Raw genomic sequence first — 17,394 nt, forward strand, 5'->3', positions numbered from 1 at the left:
GATTATTGGGGGTTTTGCAAGAGGAAAAAGATGTCGGCAATTTTATCTCCATATCAAACTTCTGAAGGCAAAAAAAAATTCCAAAATTCAAACATAATACAACTTTCAGCAAAACTCCACATTATAGAAAGGGAAAAGGGTCTGATATACCCCTCAACTTTGTCATTTAGAGCTGATATACCCCTTGTTATGAAATTCGCTCATATATACCCCTACTTGTAAACAAATGACTCACATATACCCTTTTCCTCTAACGGAAATGAAAATAATAATAATTTTAATCTAAATTTTTATTTTTTTTTCTAAAAAATATAATCCTATATGAGTAAATTTAATCCTCGTCAAACATATTTTTTTGACCTTTTTTTGTTTCAATGAGTAATTTATAATTATTATTTTGATAATCAAATTTATTTATGTTTCACTAATATTCTTGTAAAACTTATTGTAGATGATCAAATTTTTTCTTCGAATACGAAATTAAAATACAATACACACAAAAATAAAAGTTTAAATTTTTTTCTTTAAACTAAAGAATGAAAGAAAAAAACAAAATAAGAATAAGAAACTCAATAATTATAATAAAAAAGTCTAAAAATAATTTATATATGAAAAAAATTAAAATATACCTTGAACTTTGATAGAAGAATCATATATACCCCTAAATAATTTTTTTAAAGAAAATTACAAGTATAAATATAAATTTAAAACTAATTTTTTAACTTCCGTTAAATGAAGGATATATATGAGCTATTTTGTAACGGCAGGGGCATATGTGAGCCGTTTGTATGCGGTAAGGGCATATATGAGCCACTTTTATAACGAGGGGTATATCAGCTCCAAATGACAAAGTTGAGGGGTATATCAGACCCTTTTCCCTTATAGAAATAAAGAAAAAGGCTAAACTTGTCCCAAAAAAGTAGATCTAAAAGGACGAACGAGAAAACATTACTCCAATTTCAAATCTTTTTTTAGTAAGAGTGGTGTTCAGGCTTAGTTTGCGTGCATTTCGACTAATTCAAGGGGATACCTATCACTTCCCACATGCAACAAGTACCAAGCAACTCTATTTACCAGGGCTAGGACGGATGGAAAGGAAGCACCCAATGTTAAACTTTAATCAAACCATAGAATATTCATAAAAATAAACGATCAAGGGCAAAATCAAAGAGAAAAAAGTAAATTTACCTCTATTTGAATTGAGATAGAAAGAAAATGAACCACTTATATTCTCGGAAATGAGGTATATGAAGAATGTGATGACTCTACTTGTTTTCTGATGCCGATCAATTAATAGACCACTGGATCTTTGAAGAAAAATTGAAGTAAAAACTGAGAGAAGTGAACACGATAAAAAAGAAGAAAACAAAGAGAGTCTGATGTATGAAAAGAATTTTCTTTAGCTAAAATAAAAGAAATTCTCTATAATGCTTTTTTTTTTTGCATATGGTGTATTCAATCGCAAGTTACATGTGTGAGTAAGACTTTATGTGGGACCTACTTGTATTAGAATTATTTTAGTGTTCAATAAATTTCATTTTGACTCTAATAAATATGAGGATAAATTTTAAAATGTTCTCCAATTATTAATTATAAATGTCCTTAATTAATTAAAAGCTTAGTAAACATCAAACAAAATACATGTGCATGAAATTTTTCTTTATTTTAACTATAGTTAATCAGCCAATAAGTTCACACCAAAAAAGTGATTTTTGAGTGTGGATTACAAATGCGATTTTGAAAGTGAATGTATTTGGTTGTAGATACAAGTTAGATTTAATGAATTTTTCCACTTTGCATTCAAGGAATATACTCATAATTACTACAATAAAGCAAGATTTAATAATTTTTTCCACTCCGAATTAAAGATAGTAGAAATAAATAAGAAGAGACACAAGAGAAATTTGGTGGTCGAATGAATCAAATATTGTAAGCTGGATTTAATGAATTTTTCCACTTTGAATCCAAGAAAAAAGTAATAAATAAGAAGAAACATAAGACAATTTTGGTGGTTGCATAAATCAAATATTGTAAAATAGATTTAATGAATTTTTCCACTTTTAACTTAAGGAAAATACTAATAAATAAGAAAAAGAATAATGGCAAATATGGTGGTTGGACGAATTAAAATACCATAATTATATTTAATGAATTTTTCCACTTATAAATAAGAACAACAAGGAAAATTTGGTAGATGGATGAATCAAATATCTTAAGTAGATTTAATACATTTTTGCACTTTGATTTTTAGACATTACTAATAAATAATAAGAAAAAAAACAAACAAAATTAGTATTTGGACGAATCACAATTATATTTGAATCGGCACATCTTCACCTTCCATGAAAACTTATATCCCACCCACTCTCCTTCATTCTCAAATTCATGATAAGAAGTGTATTTCATATACTACACTTCCAAATATTCACAGGGACTCTCTACCCTTTTCTCTCGTGTTGTATGGCTCAAAGTGTAATATAATTTGAAATGAAATTAAAGAATCAACCACAACACGATCCCAAAGTAATTATAGTCCATAATGTAAATCCTCTTAAGCAATGTCACTCTAATTTAGTCTTCATAGGATTAGAATAATTAGACCATAACCTACCATAAACCCCTTTTATATCCATACTCCATAGTTGAGACTAGGTAATAACATCATTAACAAAATTTCAACTGAAAATAAGTAGAATTCACCAATTTCATGTAATTGTCATAAACAAATTACAAGCACAGAAGATAGGAACACATTGCCAACTAAGAATTTAGATAAAAATGGAACTCAGAACGAGTCTAGGGATGCATAATTTTAGCATCTTCTTTATTCTTCATTGAAATAAACAACCATTTTGGAGTCATATTACTAGTTTACACGCCCATATTTTAAAACAATTGAATTCAGAAACCAAAATAGCATCAGCAACAACATTCCCATGAAAAAAAAATCTAATTTTTCACTAACTTCATGTACCAACAAACAGACGTAATGAAATGAATATCTACAATGATTTTAGGTGCTTTTTTTAATTTGCATTGAAACAAAGATCGAAGATCAACTATTTTTAAAATTGCTCAAAATAACATAATCAACAAGTTTTCATATAGAGAGAGAATATTTACGTGGTCGCTGATGTTGCATTCATCCTTATCATCCTCAGCCATGAAATCAGAGGTCCGTTCGACATTGTTGTTCTTACTACCAGCTTCATCTTACTCCGCCGTCTTCTACGGCCTAAACACTAGGAATCTCCATGCTAAAACCACCGTTTACAGTCAAAAGCATTTCACTTCAACGACGTCGTTTGCTTTTAGACCTCTTTGTATTTTAATGTATAATATATGAGTTCTATGATGGCTTTTGCACCTACCTAAGTTATTTTTTTTATACATTTTGACCCTCTAAATTTTGTGACGATAACATCAACAATATATTCGGTGTAATCTTAGAAATGGGATTCGAAAAAGGTACAACGTACATATACCAAGTAGAAAGTTATTTTTGAAAGACCTTTGGCTCAATTAACGCATACTATCGTAATTTGGGGGTTTGAAAAGGGTAAAATATACGCAAACCATTTAGACAGGTCATTTTCAAAAGACCCTCGACTCAAACAACACATGTTAAAGAAATTTGGTTAAAAAACCTACGGAAGTAAAAAGGACACAGTAATTATATAAAAAAAGCATTGCATTGTATTTGAGTAATAAGGAATACAGTAATAACAGTCAAATAATGTGATAATTGAAGCGCATGAGACAAGGAGGATTAACAAAAATAATGATATTGCCAATGAACGAGGAAACATATATGGTGCACCAAATTACCACCAAGCTTATTTTGTAAGAAAGTGAGATAACGTTGAACTATATACTAACCTTTTATTTCCCTAATATATATGACCTTCATACTTTCGTTTCTAAGATGATGTCCTCTATAAGCTAAAAATGCAATTTATCCTATCTATAATCACTTCTTCTCCAATCAATGGCGTGTGTATTTGCACATCTCCCCTTCGTATGTTTGACCTATCTTAATCTCACTTCCTTCGTATCATCTATTATAAAAAATAACTTAATACTTTTTTTCAAATATCTTCATTCATAATTTTATCTTTCCGATTTTATAGTCTAATCATATCCACATTACACTAAAATAATGGATCCTTGCCATGATGTATGGAACTAGAAAATCCCAAAACATAGATAACCAATGTATGTCTTCGATCAAATTTGTACGTGCCTCAAATATTTTATTAGTTATCTAGTATCTTTGATGAGTATAAATAAGACCAAGTAAAAATAACTATTTTCCAAGCCTTCAACATACCCATTAAAATTTCAAAAGTGGAGTCAGAAAGAGGGTGGTGTGTATAAAGTCGTACCCCTACCTTGTGAAAGTATTGTGACTTTTTAAATAGACCCTCGACTTTAGGAAACCATATCACAAAAAGATATGAAAAGAAAATACACTAATAGGATAATGAAGAAAATTAATAAGATAAATGAAGATTTAGAAGAGTGACTATTTTTCAATAACAAGGCAAAAGAGTGACATTCATCCTTCAAAAAGAGTTCTGAGGAAGTTATGGTCTCCAAAATCAAAACTATACAGTCTGAAAAGCTACCATACTTCAATACGGCATATTTGCACACTTGCCAGAGGATTAGATGTGCCATACTGCTCTGTAGGCTTAGATGCTTTTAAAATGAGGTCTCTTTGTAAAGAATGACCGAAGGTTCCAACAAATGATTAAGATTCATTCAAGATTGAGAGAAATATTCCACTTCTACCTTTCCGTAGAGATTGAGATGGTCTTATGATGTAGTAACTTAGTGGAGAATCCCATTATCGTTGTAGACTCTAGTTTTTGTAAGGCCTCTCCTTGAATTCCTTTTGGAAACAGCCAAAGAAGAACAAACTTCTTTCCAACTCAGAGCTAGCAAGTAAACTAAAAGAGCCAAACTTGAGTTATGGTGTAACCAGTTTTTGTTTTTGAATTCATTAATAAGTCACTTAAATATAACAACTGCATAAATAAGTTTGGAGGGATTGAAGTGTTGAAACTTAATTATGTCTAAGAATAGAACTTATTTAGATTTTCCTTTTTGATAATCGAGAAATCCTCGAAGATCACTAGTGAATGTCGACGATGATTTTGTGAAGTACTTGCAATATACCCCATTAACACAAGTATCAGGTGAAATCACCTACTGTTTTTGTTCCTCTTCTAAGATTTGAACTAAAGTCTCCCAGGCTTCTCTAAGATGCCTGCTAAAAGACCAAAATTTCCACCACAATGTAGAACTTATCATCTTCATCGGGAGAATGCATCCAAATAAATTGTTAAGTGTCTTAGTTCTTTTCCTGTTAATAATCCCTTTGGGCTGATAAGTTCATGGAATATGATGTGGCTGGTGCTGAGAGTTATCAACTAAGGCACTTTACCATTTATTTGGATCAATAAACAGACATGAATAGATACCCACCAAGGTGTACGGTTTAGGCATATGGGAATAAAGCACTACTTGTGTGATTCAACCCAAATCTCCGATTTGCACCTACTTCATTGAAAGCTAAGCCACATCCTTTGATGTGAATAACTTGAATCAAGCTACAAATCACGGACAAGAAAGAAGATCAAAAGGAGGGAAACAAATTGAAAGAGAAAATAAAGTCGATCAACTATTTAACCTTCACTAACAGGCATATAACTATGTTAAAAAGCTAACAGGAACAAATAATTTCTCCTCTTAGCAACAGCAAAACTATACAATAGAAAATATAATCACAATTAGTGAGGTTCCATCAAAAGGACATTCAGGACTTGAACCCATCAACCTCCATACTTTTCACTTTAATTCTAAAATATTTTGTTCCATAAAGGGAATCCAGCATGCTACAACAACAACAACATATCCAGTGAACTCCCACTCAGTGGTGTCTTGGGTGGGTAGAGAGAGAGCAGACCTTACCCTTAGGTTCTTTTTGAATGATGTTTGGCTCAAGTAACACATATCAAAGGAGTTTTAAAAAAGAAATAAAATTCAGAAAGTAATGAAGATAGAGAGAGCTTTAATATAGGGTTTGGCAATAAACCCAAACTGGATCAAGTGCGGATTTAACAAGGCTGCTAAAGGGTCTAGATGCTTACGGAGCCATCCAGTGGTAAGTGCCAGTTTCTGGTGTCATTCCTTCGGTCAGCACGTCAATTCGAGCAACACCAAAGTCTGCAATCTTGATTGACTTGTCAGCAGCAATCAGTAGATTGTCGGATTTTAGATCTCGATTAATAAGATTCAGATCATGCACATGCTCCACATCCAAGACCAGCTTAACAGCTAACTTCAATGGCACAACTTTGTTTTGCACGAACTGACACCCATTTTCGTATTTACCAGCTTTTTTTAAAGAGTCGTTCAAATTTCTCAATTTTTCATGTGTTATGATCTGGCATACGGAGAATTAAAATTTTCATTCTCAAAAAACATTATAAGGACCTCCTTCATGAGTAGAGGAACCTTCACATATACTCGCACCATTTTTAAGGCTCATTTTTGCAATTTAAAGGCTCTTTCTAAAGGATTATTCAAATTCCCCTATTTTTCATGTGTATTAGCCCATTGATATGACGCACAGAGTATCCAAAATTATTTTATCAAAAAACTTTATGAGGACCATCGTAATGAGTTAGGTAACATTTACGTACACTCCCACGAATGTTTAGCATGAATTACGACATTTGCACGCCCTTTTTCAAGAGTCGCCCAAATTTTCTGATTTTCGTGTGTATTAGCCAATATGATCTGACACCAGGAGAATTCAAATAATGAGTAGTAGAACCTTCGCGTATACTCACACCACTTTTTAGTGTTCATTTCTGCATCATTTTGTTTAGAAATATTCAGATTTAAGAAATTAATGGGTTTTATAGCACACGAAAATCAGTAAAATCTACCTTTGCTTTTTTTAGACATGTTTGAACTTGAAAATGCACCATTTTTTCCCGCGGGACAAACTGGTTCCATATCTAAAGTCTTAACTGACGTCCATGAAAAATTTCAGCAATATTCTTCCGGGATTTCCATATAAAAAAGATCCATGGGATATATTACACAAAAATGGTTAAATTTGACTTTGTCTACTTTTGAACTCGTTTGAACTTGAAAATGCATCATTTTTCCCGCGGGATGAACTGGTTCCACTGCTAGGTCTAAACGGACATCCATGAAAAAATTTGGCCATTTTGTTTCAAAATTTTCGAATTAAAAAAATCCATGGGCTATGGGGCTCGTTTGTACTTCAAAATACACCATTTTTTCCCGAGGAAGAAACTTGTTCATTTCAAAGGTATTAACGGACGTCCATGAAAAATTTCGTCCATTTTATTTAGGGATTTCCGTATCAAAAAAATTCATGGTTAGCACGAAAATTTGTAAAATCACTCTTTCCCTGCTTGGGACTCGTTTGAATTTTAAAATGCATCATTTATCCTTGGGGGACAAACTGTTTCCATTTCTAAGGTTTTAACGGACGTCCATGAAAAACTTCGACCATTTTATTTCAAGAATTCTGGATAAAAAAATAATGGGCTATAGCACACGAGAATCAGTAAAATATGTCTTTGCCGCGGGACGAACTAGTTCCATTTCTTAGGTCTTAACGAACGTCCATGAAAAATATCGGCCATGTTGTTTTAGAATTTAATGATAAAAAAATACATGGGCTATAACATATGAAAATCGGTAAAATATATTTAACCTACTTTGAGGCTCGTTTGAACATGGAATTGCACCATTTTTCTCCGCTGGACGAACTGGTTCAATTTCGTTAGGTGGCGACTCAACACTCGAAACCCGTTTAAGAAAATCATAGGCTATAACACACGAAAATTGGTAAAATATGCCTTTGCATGTTTTAGGACTCGTTTAAACTTGAAAATGCACCATTTCCCTGTGGGATGAACTAGTTTCATTTTTAAGGTCTTAACGAACGTCCATGAAAAATTTTGGTCATTTTGTTTCGAGATTTTCACAACAAAATAATCGATAGGCTTAAATCGGCCTTTGCCAGCTTTGGAGCTCGTTTGAACTTTAAAATGCATCATTTTCCCAAGGCTAGAACAGATGGGAAGAAATCACCTAGTGATTTTGGAGTGTGGATTACAAATGCGATTTTGAAAGTGAATGTATTTGGTTGTAGATACAAGTTAGATTGAATGAATTTTTCCACTTTGCATTCAAGGAATATACTCATAATTACTACAATAAAGCAAGATTTAATAATTTTTTCCACTCCGAATTAAAGATAGTAGAAATAAATAAGAAGAGACACAAGAGAAATTTGGTGGTCGGATGAATCAAATATGGTAAGCTGGATTTAATGAATTTTTCCACTTTGAATCCAAGAAAAAAGTAATAAATAAGAAGAAACATAAGAAAATTTTGGTGGTTGGATAAATCAAATATTGTAAAATAGATTTAATGAATTTTTCCACTTTTAATTTAAGGAAAACATTAATAAATAAGAAGAAGAATGAAGGAAAATTTGGTGGTTGGACGAATTAAAATACCATAATTATATTAAATGAATTTTTCAACTTATAAATAAGAACAACTAGGAAAATTTGGTAGATGGATGAATCAAATATCTTAAGCTAGATTTAATGCATTTTTGCACTTTGATTTTTAGACATTACTAATAAATAATAAGAAAAAAACAAACAAAATTAGTATTTGGACGAATCACCATTATATTTGAATCGGCACATCTTCACCTTCCATGAAAACTTATATCCCACCCACTCTCCTTCTTTCTCAAATTCATGATAAGAAGTGTATTTCATATATTATACTTCCAAATATTCACAAGGACTCTCTACCCTTTTCTCTCGTGTTGTATGGCTCAAAGTATAATATAATTTGAAATGCAATTAAAGAATAAACCACAACACGATCCCAAAGTAATTACAGTCCATAATGTAAATCCTCTTAAGCAATGTCACTCTAATTTAGTCTTCATAGGATTAGAATAATTAGACCATAACCTACCATAAACCCCTTTTATATCCATACTCCATAGTTGAGACTGGGTAATAACATCATTAACAAAATTTCAACTGAAAATAAGTAGAATTCACCAATTTCATGTAATTGTCATAAACAAATTACAAGCACAGAAGATAGGAACACATTGCCAACTAAGAATTTAGATAAAAATGGAACTCAGAACGAGTCTAGAGATGCATAATTTTAGCTGCTTCTTTATTCTTCATTGACATAAACTACCATTTTGGAGTCATATTACGAGTTTACACGCCCATATTTTAAAACAATTGAATTCAGAAACCAAAATAGCATCAGCAACAACATTCCCATGAAAAAAAAATCTAATCTTTCACTAACTTCATGTACCAACAAACAGACGAAATGAAATGAATATCTACAATGATTTTAGGTGCTTTTTTTTTAATTTGCATTGAAACAAAGATCGAAGATCAACTATTTTTAAAATTGCTCAAAATAACATAATCAACAAGTTTTCATATAGAGAGAGAATATTTACGTGGTCGCTGATGTTGCATTCATCCTTATCATCCTCAGCCATGAAATCAGAGGTCCGTTCGACACTGCTGTTCTTACTACCGGCTTCATCTTACTCCGTCGTCTTCTATGGCCTAAACACTAGGAATCGCCGTGCTAATACCACCGTTTACAGCCAAAAGCATTTCACTTCAACGACGTTGTTTGCTTTTAGACCTCTATGCATTCTAATGTATAATATATGAGTTATATGATGGCTTTTGCACCTCCCTAAGTTATTTTCTTATACATTTTGACCCTCTAAATTTTGTGACAATAACATCAACAATATATTCGGTGTAATCTTAGAAATGGGATTCGAAAAAGGTACAACGTTCATATACCAAGTAGAAAGTTATTTTAGAAAGACCTTTGGCTCAATTAACGCATACTATCGTAAATTGGGGGTTTGAAAAGGGTAAAATATACGCAAACCATTTAGATAGGTCATTTTCGAAAAACCCTCGACTCAAACAACACATGTTAAAGAATTTTGATTAAAAACCTACGGAAGTAAAAAGGACATAATAATTTTTTTTAAAAAGCATTGCATTGTATTTGAGTAATAAGGAATATATAATAACTGTCAAATAATGTGATAATTGAAGCGCATGAGACAAGGAGGATTAACAAAAATAATGATATTGCCAATGAACGAGGAAACATATATGGTGCACCAAATTATCACCAAGCTTATTTTGTAAGAAAGTGAGATAACTTTGAACTATATACTAACCTTTTATTGCCCTAATATTTATGACCTTCATAACTTCGTTTCTAAGATCATGTCCTCTATAAGCTAAAAATGCATTTTATCCTATCTATAATCACTTCTCCTCCAATCAATGGCGTGTGTATTTGCACATCTCCCCTTCATATATTTGACCTATCTTAATCTCACTTCCTTCGTATCATCTATTATAAAAAATCACTTAATACCTTTTTTCAAATATCTTCATTCATAATTTTATCTTTCCGATTTTACAGTCTAATCATATCCGCATTACACTAAAATAATGGATCCTTGCCATGATGTATGGAACTAGAAAATCCCAAAACATAGATAACCAATCTATGTCTTCGATCAAATTTGTGCGTACCTCAAATATTTTATTAGTTATCTACTATCTTCGATGAGTATAATACCAAGTAAAAATAACTATTTTCCAAGCCTTCAACATACCCAGTGAAATTTCAAAAGTGGAGTCAGAAAGAGGGTGGTGTGTATAAAGTCATACCCCTACCTTGTGAAAGTATTGTAACTTTATTTAATAGACCCTCGACTTTAGGAAACCATATCACAAAAAGATATGAAAAGAAAATACACTAATAGGATAATGAAGAAAAATAATAAGATAATTGAAGATTTAGAAGAGTGACTATTTTTCAATAACAAGGCAAAAGAGTGACATTTATCCTTCAAAAAGAGTTCTGATGAAGTTATGGTCTCCAAAATCAAAACAATACAATCTGAAAAGCTACCATACTTCACTACGGCAAATTTTCACACTTTCCAGAGGCTTAGATTTGCCACACTGCTCTGGAGGCTTAGATTCTTTTAAAATGAGGTCTCTTCGTAAAGAATGAACGAAGCTTCCAACAAATGATTAAGATTCATTAAAGATTGAGTGAAATATTCCACTTCTACCTTTCCGTAGAGATTGAGATAGTCTTATGATGTAGTAACTCAGTGGAGAATCACATTATCGTTGTAGACTCTAGTTTTTGTAAGGCCTCTCCTGGAATTCCTTTTGGAAACAGCCAAAGAAGAGCGAACTTCTTTCCAACTCAGAGCTACCAAGTAAACTAAAAGAGCCATACTTGAGTTATGGTGTAACTAGTTTTTGTTTTTGAATTCATTAATAAGTCACTTAAATATAACAACTGCATAAATAAGTTTGGAGGGATAGAAGTGTTGAAACTTAATTATGTCTAAGAATAGAACTTATTTAGATTTTCCTTTTTGATAATCGAGAAATCCTCGAAGATCACTAGTGAATGTCGACGATAATTTTGTGAAGTACTTGCAATTTACCCCACTAACACAAGTATCAGGTGAAATCACCTAGTGTTTTTGTTCCTCTTCTAAGATTTGAACTAAAGTCTCCCTGGCTTCTCTAAGATGCCAGCTAAAAGACCAAAATTTCCACCACAATGTAGAACTTATCATCTTCATCAGGGGAATGCATCCAAATAAATGGTTAAGTGTCTTAGTTCTTTTCCTGTTAATAATCACTTTGGGCTGATAAGTTCATGGAATATGATGTGGCTGGTGCTGAGAGTTATCAACTAAGGCACTTTACCATTTATTTGGATCAATAAACAGACATGAATCGATACCTACCAAGGTGTAAGGTTTAGGCATATGAGAATAAAGCACTACTTGTGTGATTCAACCCAAATCTCCGATTTGCACCTATTTCATTGAAAGCTAGGCCACATCCTTGGATGTGAATAACTTGAATCAAGTTACAAATCACGGACAAGAAGGAAGATCAAAAGGAGGGAAATAAATTGAAAGAGAAAATAAAGTCGATCAACTCTTTAACCTTCACTAACAGGCACATAACTATGTTAAAAAGTTAACTGGAACAAATAATTTCTCCTCTTAGCAACAACATGTATACAATAGAAAATATAACCACAATCAGTGAGGTGCCATCAAAAGGACATTCAGGACTTGAACCCATCAACCTCCATACTTTTCACTTTAGTTCTAAAAAGTTTTGTTCCATAAAGGGAATCCAGCATGCTACAACAACAACAACATATCCAGTGAACTCCCACTCAGTGGTGTTTTGGGTGGGTAGAGAGAGAGGAGACCTTATCCTTCCCTCGTGGAGGTAAATAGGTTCTTTTTGAAAGATGTTTTGCTCAAGTAACTCATATCAAAGGAGTTTTAAAAAAGAAATAAAATTTAGAAAGTAATGAAGACAGAGAGAGCTCTAATATAGGGTTTGGCAATAATCCCAAACTGGATCAAGTGGATTTAACAAGGCTGCTAAAGGGTCTAGATGCTTACGGAGCCATCCAGCGGTAAGTGCAAGTGTCTGGTGTCATTCCTTTGGTCAGCACCTTAATTCGAGCAACACCAAAGTCTGCAATCTTGATTAACTTGTCAGCAGCAATCAGTAGATTGTCGGATTTTAGATCTCGATGAATAAGATTCAGATCATGCACATGCTCCACATACAAGACAAGCTTAACAGCTAATTTCAATGGAACAGCTTGGTTTTGCACGGACTGACACCCATTTTCATATTTACAAGCTTTTTTTTAAGAGTCGTTCAAATTCCTCAATTTTTCGTGTGTTATGATCTGGCATACAGAGAATTAAAATTATCTCTCTCAAAAAACTTTATAAGGAACTCCTTAATGAGTAGAAGAACCTTCACATATATTCGCACCATTATTAAGGATCATTTCCGCAATTTAAAGGCTCTTTCTAAAGGATCACCCAAATTCCCCCATTTTTCATGTGTATTAGCCCATGGATCTGACGCACAGAGTACGCAAAATTATTTTATGAAAAAACTTTATGAGGACCTCCATAATGAGTTAGGTAACATTTACGTGCACTCCCATGAACGTTTAGCACCAATTACGGCATTTACATGCCCTTTTTTAAGAGTCGCCCAAATTTTCTGATTTTCTTGTGTATTAGCAAATATGATCCGACACCCAGAGAATTCAAAATTTCTTTCTCAAAAGACTTTATAAGACCTCCTTAATAAGTAGTAGAATCTTCACGTATACTCACACCACTTTTTAGTGTTCATTTCTGCATCATTTTGTTTAGAAATATTCAGATTTAAGAAATTAATGGGTTTTATAGCACACGAAAATCAGTAAAATCTACCTTTGCTTTTTTTGAGACATGTTTGAACTTGAAAATGCACCATTTTTTCCCGCGGGACAAACTGGTTCCATATCTAAAGTCTTAACTAACGTCCATGAAAAATTTCAGCAATATTTTTCCGGGATTTCCATATAAAAAAGATCCATGGGATATATTACACAAAAATGGGTAAATTTGACTTTGTCTACTTTTGAACTCGTTTGAACTTGAAAATGCATCATTTTTCCCGCGGGATGAACTAGTTCCATTGCTAGGTCTTAACGGACATCCATGAAAATTATTGGCCATTTTGTTTCAGAATTTTCAAATTAAAATATCCATGGGCTATGGGGCTCGTTTGTACTTCAAAATACACCATTTTTCCCGTGGAAGAAACTTGTTCATTTCAAAGGTATTAACGGATGTCCATGAAAAATTTCGTCCATTTCATTTAGGGATTTCCGTATCAAAAAAATTCATGGTTAGCACGAAAATTGGTAAAATCAGTCTTTCCCTGCTTGGGACTCGTTTGAATTTTAAAATGCACCATTTATCCTTGGGGGATGATCTGTTTCCATTTCTAAGGTTTTAGCGGACGTCCATGAAAAACTTCGACCATTTTATTTCAGGATTTCTGGATAAAAAAAAATAATGGGCTATAGCACACGAGAATCAGTAAAATATGTCTTTGCCGCGGGACGAACTAGTTCCATTTCTTAGGTCTTAACGAAAGTCCTTGAAAAATATCGGCCATGTTGTTTTAGAATTTAATGATAAAAAAAATACATGGGCTATAACATATGAAAATCGGTAAAATATATATTAACCTACTTTGAGGCTCGTTTGAACATGGAATTGCACCATTTTTCTCTGCTAGACGAACTGGTTCAATTTCTAATGTCTTAACGGATGTCCATGAAATTTTTTGACTATTTTATTTTGAAACTTCCAGATTAAAAAATTCATAGTCTATAACACATGAAAATTAGTAAAATATGCCTTTGCATGTTTTAGGACTCGTTTAAACTTGAAAATGCACCATTTCCCCGTGGGATGAACTAGTTTCATTTTTAAGGTCTTAACAAACGTTCATGAAAAATTTCGGTCATTTTGTTTCGAGATTTTCATATCAAAATAATCGATAGGCTTAAATCGGCCTTTGCCAGCTTTGGAGCTCGTTTGAACTTGAAAATGCATCATTTTCCCCGCGGGACGAACTGGTTCCATTTCTAAAATCTTAAGGGAAGCCCATGAAAATTTTTGTCATTTTGTTTAGGGATTTCTTAATAAAAAACTTCATTGGATATAGCACACGAAAATCGATAAAATATGTCTTTGTCTACTTTGGGTCTCATTTGAAATTGAAAATGCACCATTTTTCCCTGCAAGATGAACTGAGTTTATTTATAAAGATCTTCACGGACAACCATGAAAAAATTCGGCCATTTTCTTTGAAATTTTCGAATTAAAAAAATTCATGGGCTATAACACAAAAAAGATGGTAAAATTTGCCTTTGTCAATTATGGGATTCGTTTGAACAAGAAAATGCATTATTTTCTCCAACGGGACAAAATTTTTCCATTTCTAAGTTCTTGACGGAAGTTCATGAAAATTTTTTGGCCTCTTTATTTCAAAATTTCTAGATAAAAAAATTCATGGGCTACACATGAAAATTGGTAAAATCTGTCTTTGTCATATTTGGAGATTATTTAAACTTGAAAATGCACTAATTTTCTCCGCGGGATGAATTGGTTCCATTTTTAAAGTCTTAGTGGACATCCATGAAAAACTTTGGCCATTTTGTTTTAATATTTCTGGATATAAAAAAATTCATCGGCTATAGTACACAAATATGGTAAGATCTTCCTTTGCCTAATTTGTGGCTCATTTGAACTTGCAAATACATCATTTTTCATAGTGAGACGAACTAGTTTCATTTCTAAGGTCTTAATGGAAGACCATGAAAAATTTTGGCCATTTTATTAGGAATTTCCGTATCAGAAAAAAATCATGGGCTATAGTACATGAAAATTAGTAAAATCTACCTTTGCCTGCTTGATCTCGTTTTTTAACTTTAAAATGCATCATTTTTTCTCATGGAACTAACTAGTTCCATTCCTAAGGTATTATAGACTTAGTTGAAACATTTCGGCCATTTTGTTTCAATATTTTCAAATTAAAAAAATCGACAGGCTATAACACATGAAAATGGTAAAATTTGTATTTGCCTGATTTGGAAAAACTTTGGTATTTTTGGTATGAGATTTTTGGATTAACAAAATTCATGGGCTATAACATACAAAAATCAATAAAATCTTCCTTTGTCTGCTTTGTGACTTGTTTGAACTTGAAACTGCACTATTTTTCATTGCCGGGTGAATTGGTTCCATTTCTAAAGTCAAATGAACCCCGACAAGGCAAACCCCTCATTTTACCAATTTTCTTGTACTATAGTCCATATTTTTTTGGTGATCCGAAATTCCAACATCTTTTTTGCCATTTTTTTGGACGTCTGTTAAGACGTTAGATAAAGAGTCAGTTGTCTGTGACGGCCAAAACGACCTATTTTGAAAGTCAAAAAAGTCCCCAAGCACATAAACCCCTGATTTTATCGATTTTTTTGTGGTATAGTACATGGATTTTTTTTTATTTGGAATTTCGATGTTTTTTTTTGCCCAATTATTTCTTGGACGTCTGTTAAGACGTTAGCTATGAAACTAGTTGGCCCTGATGCCAAAACAATCTATTTTCAAGGTCAAAGATTCTCGAAGCAGGTATACCCCATTTTGTCAATTTTCGTGTACTATCATCCATGAATTTTTGATGATCCACAATTTTGAAGTCTCTTTTGCCCAAATTTTTTGTGCACGTCCGCTAAGACGTTATCTAGGGAGTCAATTGTACTTGACGATCAAAACAAACTATTTTGAAGGTCAAACGATCCCCGGAGCAGGTAAACCACTCATTTTACCAATTTTTGTGTGCTATAGTCCATGATCTATTTTGATGATCCAAAATTTCGACGTCTTTTTTTGCCCAAAGTTTTTGTTGATGTCCGTTCAGATGTTAGCTATGGAGAAAGTTGGCCCTAAACGGCCAAAACGATCCATTTTGAAGGGCAAACGAGCCCTAAAGCAGGGATCCCCCCCCCCCATTTCACCGATTTTCGTGTGTTATTGTCCATGAAATTGTGGTGATCCAGAATTCCGTCGTCTTTTTTGCCTAAATTTTTAGCAAATGTTCGTTAAGATGCTAACTATGGAGCCAATTGGACCTCATGGCCAAAAAGACCCATGTTCAAGATCAAACGAGCCCTGAAGTAGGCATATCCCATTTTGCCGATTTTCATGCACTATAGTTCATGGATTTGGCGGTTGGAGCACCCAAAATTGTTTTTCTCTAAAAACTTTATGAGGATCTTTGTTATGAGTTGGGAACCTTTACGTATACTCACACTATTATTTAATGCCCATTTCCATATTTACAGGCCTTTTCTTAAATTTTTTGATTTTTTGTTTGTATTAGCCCATGGATTTGGCATTCTGAGCATCTGAAGTTTTTTTCTAAAAAAAATGATGAAGACCTCCGTAATATGTTAGGAGACCTTTAAGTACACTCACACCATTGTTTTAATAATTACTACCGCATTACAAGCTCTTTTTGAAGAATCGTCCAAATTTCATAATTTTTCGTGTGTATTAACCAATGGATCTAGCGCATGAAGCACACAAAATTTTTTCGCCAAAAAAACTTATGAGGACCTCCTTAATGAGTTGGGGAATCTTCACGTATACTCACCCCATTTTTTCACGCCCATTTTTCGTATTTACAAGCCTTTTTTTAAGAATAGACCAAATTTCCCTATTTTTCACGTGTAATAACCTTTTTCTCAAAACTTCGTTGGCCTATATCTCTCTTTAAACTCATTATAGCCAACTTATCACACTTTTTCATTGGGGCATGCATCTGTGCA

General features: G+C 33.0%; 1 pseudogene; it reads right to left on the reverse strand.

Moving 5' to 3' along the window:
- The window catches only part of LOC101245823 (serine/threonine-protein kinase STY13-like), a 13,836-nt pseudogene extending 7,293 nt beyond the window's left edge, over positions 1-6,543 (reverse strand).
- Between the last annotated feature and the right edge of the window lie 10,851 nt (positions 6,544-17,394).

Source organism: Solanum lycopersicum, chromosome 12 (assembly GCF_036512215.1).
Source record: "Solanum lycopersicum chromosome 12, SLM_r2.1".
NCBI lineage: Eukaryota > Viridiplantae > Streptophyta > Magnoliopsida > Solanales > Solanaceae > Solanum > Solanum lycopersicum.